We start from the raw sequence: 7,537 nt of genomic DNA on the forward strand, positions 1-7,537 counted from the left end.
ATGGGAAGCAATAATCACTATTCCTTAATATCTCTCAACATCAATGGCCTTAACTCCCCAATAAAAAGACATAGATTAACAAACTGGATACGCAACGAGGACCCTGCATTCTGCTGCCTACAGGAAACACACCTCAGAGACAAAGACAGACATTACCTCAGAGTGAAAGGCTGGAAAACAATTTTCCAAGCAAATGGTCAGAAGAAGCAAGCTGGAGTAGCCATTCTAATATCAAATAAAATCAATTTTCAACTAAAAGTCATCAAAAAAGATAAGGAAGGACACTTCATATTCATCAAAGGAAAAATCCACCAAGATGAACTCTCAATCCTAAATATCTATGCCTCAAATACAAGGGCACCTACATATGTAAAAGAAACCTTACTAAAGCTCAAAACACACATTGCACCTCACACAATAATAGTGGGAGATTTCAACACCCCACTCTCATCAATGGACAGATCATGGAAACAGAAATTAAACAGAGACGTAGACAGACTAAGAGAAGTCATGAGCCAAATGGACTTAACAAATGGACTTAACGGATATTTATAGAACATTCTATCCTAAAGCAAAAGGATATACCTTCTTCTCAGCTCCTCATGGTACTTTCTCCAAAATTGACCATATAATTGGTCAAAAAACGGGCCTCAACAGGTACAGAAAGATAGAAATAATCCCATGCGTACTATCGGACCACCACGGCCTAAAACTGGTCTTCAATAACAATCAAGGAAGAATGCCCACATATACTTGGAAATTGAACAATGCTCTACCCAATGATAACCTGGTCAAGGAAGAAATAAAGAAAGAAATTAAAAACTTTTTAGAATTTAATGAAAATGAAGATACAACATACTCAAACTTATGGGACACAATGAAAGCTGTGCTAAGAGGAAAACTCATAGCGCTGAGTGCCTGCAGAAAGAAACAGGAAAGAGCATATGTCAGCAGCTTGACAGCACACCTAAAAGCTCTAGAACAAAAAGAAGCAAATACACCCAGGAGGAGTAGAAGGCAGGAAATAATCAAACTCAGAGCTGAAATCAACCAAGTAGAAACAAAAAGGACCATAGAAAGAATCAACAGAACCAAAAGTTGGTTCTTTGAGAAAATCAACAAGATAGATAAACCCTTAGCCAGACTAACGAGAGGACACAGAGAGTGTGTCCAAATTAACAAAATCAGAAATGAAAAGGGAGACATAACAACAGATTCAGAGGAAATTCAAAAAATCATCAGATCTTACTATAAAAACCTATATTCAACAAAACTTGAAAATCTTCAGGAAATGGACAATTTCCTAGACAGATACCAGGTATCGAAGTTAAATCAGGAACAGATAAACCAGTTAAACAACCCCATAACTCCTAAGGAAATAGAAGCAGTCATTAAAGGTCTCCCAACCAAAAAGAGCCCAGGTCCAGACGGGTTTAGTGCAGAATTCTATCAAACCTTCATAGAAGACCTCATACCAATATTATCCAAACTATTCCACAAAATTGAAACAGATGGATCACTACCGAATACCTTCTATGAAGCCACAATTACTCTTATACCTAAACCACACAAAGACCCAACAAAGAAAGAGAACTTCAGACCAATTTCCCTTATGAATATCGACGCAAAAATACTCAACAAAATTCTGGCAAACCGAATCCAAGAGCACATCAAAACAATCATCCACCATGACCAAGTTGGCTTCATCCCAGGCATGCAGGAATGGTTTAATATACGGAAAACCATCAACGTGATCCATTATATAAACAAACTGAAAGAACAAAACCACATGATCATTTCATTAGACGCTGAGAAAGCATTTGACAAAATTCAACACCCCTTCATGATAAAAGTCCTGGAAAGAATAGGAATTCAAGGCCCATACCTAAACATAGTAAAAGCCATATAGAGCAAACCAGTTGCTAACATTAAACTAAATGGAGAGAAACTTGAAGCAATCCCACTAAAATCAGGGACTAGACAAGGCTGCCCACTCTCTCCCTACTTATTCAATATAGTTCTTGAAGTTCTAGCCAGAGCAATCAGACAACAAAAGGAGGTCAAGGGGATACAGATCGGAAAAGAAGAAGTCAAAATATCACTATTTGCAGATGGTATGATAGTATATTTAAGTGATCCCAAACGTTTCACCAGAGAACTACTAAAGCTGATAGACAACTTCAGCAAAGTGGCTGGGTATAAAATTAACTCAAATAAATCAGTTGCCTTCCTCTATACAAAAGAGAAACAAGCCGAGAAAGAAATTAGGGAAACGACACCCTTCATAATAGACCCAAATAATATAAAGTACCTCGGTGTGACTTTAACCAAGCAAGTAAAAGATCTGTACAATAAGAACTTCAAGACACTGAAGAAGGAAATTGAAGAAGACCTCAGAAGATGGAAAGATCTCCCATGCTCATGGATTGGCAGGATTAATATAGTAAAAATGGCCATTTTACCAAAAGCAATCTACAGATTCAATGCAATCCCCATCAAAATACCAATCCAATTCTTCAAAGAGTTAGACAGAACAATTTGCAAATTCATCTGGAATAACAAAAAACCCAGGATAGCTAAAGCTATCCTCAACAATAAAAGGACTTCAGGGGGAATCACTATCCCTGAACTCAAGCAGTATTACAGAGCAATAGTGATAAAAACTGCATGGTATTGGTACAGAGACAGACAGATAGACCAATGGAATAGAATTGAAGACCCAGAAATGAACCCACACACCTATGGTCACTTGATTTTTGACAAAGGAGCCAAACCCATTCAATGGAAAAAAGATAGCATTTTCAGCAAATGGTGCTGGTTCAACTGGAGGGCAACATGTAGAAGAATGCAGATCGATCCATGCTTATCACCCTGTACAAAGCTTAAGTCCAAGTGGATCAAGGACCTCCACATCAAACCAGACACACTCATACTAATAGAAGAAAAACTAGGGAAGCATCTGGAACACATGGGCACTGGAAAAAATTTCCTAAACAAAACACCAATGGCTTACGCTCTAAGATCAAGAATCGACAAATGGGATCTCATAAAACTGCAAAGCTTCTGTAAGGCAAAGGACACTGTGGTTAGGACAAAACGGCAACCAACAGATTGGGAAAAGATCTTTACCAATCCTACAACAGATAGAGGGCTTATATCCAAAATATACAAAGAATTCAAGAAGTTAGACCGCAGAGAAACAAATAACCCTATTAAAAATGGGGTTCAGAGCTAAACAAAGAATTCACAGCTGAGGAATGCCAAATGGCTGAGAAACACCTAAAGAAATGTTCAACATCTTTAGTCATAAGGGAAATGCAAATCAAAACAACCCTGAGATTTCACCTCACACCAGTGAGAATGGCTATGATCAAAAACTCAGGGGACAACAGATGCTGGCGAGGATGTGGAGAAAGAGGAACACTCCTCCATTGTTGGTGGGATTGCAGACTGGTACTACCATTCTGGAAATCAGTCTGGAGGTTCCTCAGAAAATTGGACATTGAACTGCCTGAGGATCCAGCTATACCTCTCTTGGGCATATACCCAAAAGATGCCCCAACATATAAAAAAGACACGTGCTCCACTATGTTCATTGCAGCCTTATTTATAATAGCCAGAAGCTGGAAAGAACCCAGATGCCCTTCAACAGAGGAATGGATACAGAAAATGTGGTACATCTACACAATGGAATATTACTCAGCTATCAAAAACAACGAGTTTATGAAATTCATAGGCAAATGGTTAGAACTGGAAAATATCATCCTGAGTGAGCTAACCCAATCACAGAAAGACATACATGGTATGCACTCATTGATAAGTGGCTATTAGCCCAAATGCTTGAATTACCCTAGATGCCTAGAACAAATGAAACTCAAGACGGATGATCAAAATGTGAATGCTTCACTCCTTCTTTAAAAGGGGAACAAGAATACCCTTGGCAGGGAAGAGAGAGGCAAAGATTAAAACAGAGACTGAAGGAACACCCATTCAGAGCCTGCCCCACATGTGGCCCATACATATACAGCCACCCAATTAGACAAGATGGATGAAGCAAAGAAGTGCAGACCGACAGGAGCCGGATGTAGATCGCTCCTGAGAGACACAGCCAGAATACAGCAAATACAAAGGCGAATGCCAGCAGCAAACCACTGAACTGAGAATAGGTCCCCCGTTGAAGGAATCAGAGAAAGAACTGGAAGAGCTTGAAGGGGCTCGAGACCCCATATGTACAACAATGCTAAGCAACCAGAGCTTCCAGGGACTACCCACTACCTAAAGACTATACATGGACTGACCCTGGACTCTGACCCCATAGGTAGCAATGAATATCCTAGTAAGAGCACCAGTGGAAGGAGAAGCCCTGGGTCCTGCTAAGACTGAACCCCCAGTGAACTAGACTGTTGGGGGGAGGGCGGCAATGGGGGGAGGGTTGGGAGGGGAACACCCATAAGGAAGGGGAGGGGGGAGGGGGATGTTTGCCCGGATACCGGGAAAGGGAATAACACTCGAAATGTATATAAGAAATACTCAAGTTAATAAAAAAAAGAAAAAGAAAAAGAAAACTAAGCTTTAAATCCCCGGAAAAGAAGGCAGGCAGAGTCTCACAGTGGCATCTGATTGTGATCGCTGGAAATGAGAAAATTCGAATACAAGTCCTTCTCAAAATGGGTTCATTGAAAAATTACTATCAACAAGCTAAGTAGAGTGAGTACAAATAGAAGTGCCCAGGCTTTGTGCTAAATGAGCAAAACTATTCCTTGTATGTTGGAAACATTATTTTAAAATGGAGATGGGGTAAATACTTCAAAAAAAAACTTTTTATATTTTTACAACAACAAGGACCAGATGGATTTAGTGGAAATTCTATTAGACCTTCAAAAAAACCCTAATACCAATACTCTTCAAACTATTCCACAAACTAGGAACAGAAGGAACACTACCTAATTCGTTCTATGAAGCCACAATAACCCTTCTACCTAAAACACACAAAGACTCAACAAAGAAAGGGAACTTTAAACCAATTTTCCTTATGAATATTGATGCAAAAACACTCAATAAAATTCTAACAAACTGAATCCAAGAACACATCAAAACTATCATCCATCATGATCAAATAGGCTTCATCCCAGGGATGCAGGGATGGTTCAATATACGGAAATCCATCAATGTAACCTACTATATAAACAAACTAAAAAAGAAAAGAAAAAAAAACCCCACGTGATCATCTCATTAGATGCTGAGAAAGCATTTGACAAAATTCAACACCCTTTCATGTTTAAAGTCTTCAAAAGATCAGGAATTCAAGGCCCATACCTAAACATAGTAAAAGCAATATACAGCAAACCAATAGTCAACATCAAACTAAATGGAAACTTGAAGCAATCCCACTAAAATCAGGGACTAGACAAGGCTGCCCACTCTCTTTCTACTTATTCAATATAATACTCAAAGTTCTAGTCAGAGCAATTAGACAACAGAAGGAGGTCAAAGGGATACAAATTGGAAAGGAAGAAGTCAAAATATCACTATTTGCAGATGTTATGATAATATACTTAAGTGACCCCAAAAATTCCACCAGAGAACTCCTAAGTCTGATAAAAATACTTCAGCAAAGTAACTGGATATAAAATTAACTCAAACAAATCAGTAGCCTTCCTCTACTCAAAGGATAAACAAGCTGAGAAAGAAATTAGGGAAATGACACCCTTCACAGTAGTCAAAATAATATAAAATACCTTGGTGTGACCCTAATCAAGCAAGTGAAAGATCTGTATGAAAAGAACTTGAAGTCTCTGAAGAAAGAAGTTGAAGAAGATCTCAGAAGATAGGAAGATCTTCATGCTCATGGATTGGCAGGATTAATATAGTAAAAATGGCCATCTTGCCGAAAGCAATCCCCATCAAAATTCCAACTCAATTCTTATAGAGTTAAAAAAAAAAGAGCTCTTTGCAAATTCATTTGGAATAACAGAAAACTCAGGATATCAAAAAATATTCTCAACAATAAAAGGACTTCTCATCCTCCCTGACCTCAAGCTGTATTACAGAGCAATAGTGATAAAAACCGCATGGTATTGAAACAGAGACAAGACAGACAGATCAATGGAATAGAACTGAAGACCCAGAAATGAGCCCACACCCCTATGGACACTTGATTTTTGACAAAGGAGCCAAAACCATCCAATGGAAAAAAGACCACATTTTCAACAAATGTGTGCTGGTTCAGCATGTAGAAGAATGCAAATTGATCCAGTCTTACCGCCTTATACAAAGCTCGAGTACAAGTAAATCGAGGACCTCTACATAAAACCAGATACACTCAAACTAATAGAAGAGAAAATGGGAAAGAGTCCCCCACACATAGGCACAGGTGAAAAGTTCCTAAATAGAATACCAATGGCTTATGCTCTAAGATCAAGAATTGACAAATGGGACTCATAAAATTGCAAAGCGGTTGTACTGTGGAGAAGAGACGTATTTGTAAATCTCAGAGTGCAGTTCTGCCTGCCAGAGGTCGCTGTGGTACAGAGACCCCCGGGTGAATCCACCATCACCATGTCTGACCAGAAGCAAAACCTTCAACTGAGGACTTAGGAGATAAGAAGGAAGGAGAATATATTAAACTCAAAGTTATTGGACAGGATAGCAGTGAGATACATTTCAAAGTGAAAATGACAGCACATCTCAAGAAACTCAAAGAGTCACACTGTCAAAGACAGGGAGTTTCAATGAATTCACTCAGGTTTCTCTTTGAAGGTCAGAGAATTGCTGATAATCATACTCCGAAAGAACTGGGAATGGAGGAAGAAGACGTGATTGAAGTTTATCAGGAACAAATGGGGGAGGGTCACTTGATGGTTTAGATAATTCTTTTTATTTTTTATTATTTCCTTTTCCCTCAATCCTTTTTTACTTTTAAAAATAGTTCTTTTGTAATGTGGTGTTCAAAATGAAAATTGAATAATGGCACTCCATCACTTAGAACATCTGGTAATCTGAATCCTAGTGGTCAATATTCATTATTGGTTGTTTTTGTTGTGCTGATTTTTGGTGATCAGACCTCAGCTCCCTTAACATTGCCCTTCTTCCTTTAAGAGATTTCATGTGTGCACAGAGAGGCCACCCTTTCCAGGACTGTGCATTTTCAGGGTTGTGATGACAAAAAGGTCGACCAATGGGAACTTCCCTGTAGCCTTTCAATGGTCCTGTAGTTCTGGCTGTGGTTGCTTTACTCCTGGACTATGATTTTCAGTGGGAGATGGAGATTTTTCAGAGAACCGAACTGAAAAATGACCTTTTCTCAGCTTGAAGCTACTTTTAAAATCTGAGGGTCTGGACCAAAAGAAGAACATCATGTTTGTAGTCAAGGTGACAGATACAGTGAGAGTAACAGCTAACTCCAAAGGTGGCTTCCCTGGAGAAAAAGAAAGTGCCTTGAGCAAGACAGTATTGTCAGAAGATCACAGGAAAGTTCTAATCTTCATCAGTAGTTAATAAGAAAGTTACTCATACAGAAGTGTACGCAACAGACAAT

At 38.8% G+C, this 7,537-nt stretch overlaps 1 pseudogene; it reads left to right on the plus strand.

Annotated features, from left to right (window-relative positions):
• Positions 1–6,566: 6,566 nt before the first annotated feature.
• On the plus strand, positions 6,567–7,111 carry LOC120102380 (small ubiquitin-related modifier 1-like; annotated as a pseudogene).
• Positions 7,112–7,537: the final 426 nt, after the last annotated feature.

This window comes from Rattus norvegicus, chromosome 4 (assembly GCF_021556685.1).
Source record: "Rattus norvegicus strain SHRSP/BbbUtx chromosome 4, alternate assembly SHRSP_T2T, whole genome shotgun sequence".
In the NCBI taxonomy this organism is placed as follows: Eukaryota; Metazoa; Chordata; class Mammalia; order Rodentia; family Muridae; genus Rattus; species Rattus norvegicus.